We start from the raw sequence: 2,112 nt of genomic DNA, 5'->3' as shown, positions 1-2,112 counted from the left end.
GTTTTAAATCCAGACCTCTCGCCTTTTTTCCGAGAGTTTATTATTATTATTGTTGTTGTTGTTGTTGTTGTTATTATTATTATTATTATATACCGGTGAACTTGCCAACCTTTTTCTTAAAAATAAATGTGATGTTGAATTCACTTTTTTGACCACAATTTTGGGTGTACTGTTTTGTTTTTGTTTTTACTGATGGGGGGTGGGGGGGTGCAGCTTATAGTCCAGTGCGGCTTATATGTTGATGTTCGTGCGTTTTTTTTAAATGGCGGGTGCGGCTTATAGTCCGAAAAATACGGTAATTACTTTTTTTTCTTCTGCAGTTCGGTGCCCCCTCCAGCAGATGGCGATCTAGGCGACCGCCAAGTTCGCCTATGCCAAGAGCCGGCTCTGTCTGAATATCCTGAGTGACACTCTTGATATTGACAAAAATGAAAACTTTATTTTCTGTTTTTATCAGCAATATTTCTTCCTTTCACATGGATGGAACAGGAGGAATGTGAGTGCTTCCAACGTGGAGCGTTGACCCTAATTTTGAAATGTTCACAAGCTCAGCTGAACGTTTCTTGACAGACGCCTGGAGAGAAGTGGAAGCTCAATGAATCTGAAACATCCCCATCTGTAGTGATATGATTAAACGTTTTCATACCCGGTGAAAGGCGGGAAAAAGATGTATTCGATTACCACAGAACTGTTTTATCGAGTCATTTAAAGTGGATGTCGACGGTGAAGGTAATTTATTTTTATTTGTTCTGATTAGAGTCATAATGTGGCACCCAAGTCAAATAAAGTCATGTTCTAGTATGTTCTGCAGGTCCAAAATATTGTTTAAAAAGGGGGTTTTAGTCTAAGGAGGCAGGATTTGTATTACCCAGATAAACTGCTTAGTGATAAAACTCTTAATCTGCAGCTTTTCCTGACTCACAAGTCATCGTGTTGCTCCTGTTTTTCCCTCAGGTCATTCATCTGCATATTAACAAGGTTCACATTTGCAGTTTTAGTTACAGTTTCAGTCACGCTCCTTGCAGACTAAACTAATTATAAAAGCAGATAATTATATTTCAGATAGACGTTGCATTACCATGGTATACAGTATTATTGCCCTCTGGAACACTGACCTGTTAGGCTACTCAGATGCATCGTTTTCATTCCAATGAAAAATTACAGKGCTCATTCTGTGATAAACATACAAACATTAACAAATACATATCACCTATTGTCTTTTATGCCAGAGTTTTAAACTGAGATCATTTCTAGTTGAAGACAAACACAGCTACATAGTCAAAACCTAAAAAAAAAAATAAAAGCTAAATACAATAGTTGTGGGATGTTTTATTCTAGTGCAATGTTTATGCAGCAGATTAGCTCTGATCTCTATCCTTCACATGTTCATTTTGTACTAAAATATTCTGTCATGTTTTAAAATGTTCATGCTTTAAAAATGGTTAAATAATGCTATTCAGAAAAAAAAAAAAGAAAAACCTTTGAATCACTGTGTACACTTCATTATTTCCCCAAATACAAAGTAGCCTTTGGGATATTCATCAGAGCAACACTGGGCTCATTGTCTTGTCTCGTTCTCGCCGCTGCACTTCATCAGCTTACCTTATTGTGAGCCCGACACAGCTTTCTGCACAATGGCCCATTGTTTGTTGTGTTTTAGCAGCTTTCTTTTTGAGCCACTTGAGGTCAGTACAACCCACGTTACGAGTCTCACCATTTGAGACTTGTCATTCCTCTGCATTGTTCATGAATGGATGGGCAGCAGCTGATTTTGAATGGACAGCTCTGGGCTTGGAACAAAGCAAATGAAATACATTTTAGGAAACTGTTTTAAAATTCTGAACATACTGAGTACAATGCTGTGATTTATTCCAACATTCTGAGGCCTGAAGCATAGAGCTTCAAAAATAAACATTTAAAAATAGATTGCACTTTGAGCAGAATTGTGTTTTTTGCATCAGTGTATGACCTACATTCTCTGTTTAGTGAGACTGTATTTCAATCTTATTTTACCTACTTTGTACAATTTGTACATACATACGTACATACATACATACGTACATACATACATACGTACATACATACATACATACATACATACATACATACATA

The sequence above is a fragment of the Austrofundulus limnaeus genome, unplaced genomic scaffold (assembly GCF_001266775.1).
Source record: "Austrofundulus limnaeus strain Quisiro unplaced genomic scaffold, Austrofundulus_limnaeus-1.0 Scaffold303, whole genome shotgun sequence".
NCBI classification, from domain to species: Eukaryota; Metazoa; Chordata; class Actinopteri; order Cyprinodontiformes; family Rivulidae; genus Austrofundulus; species Austrofundulus limnaeus.
The sequence above is the reverse complement of the archived record's forward strand: the minus strand, read 5'-3'. Positions refer to the sequence as shown.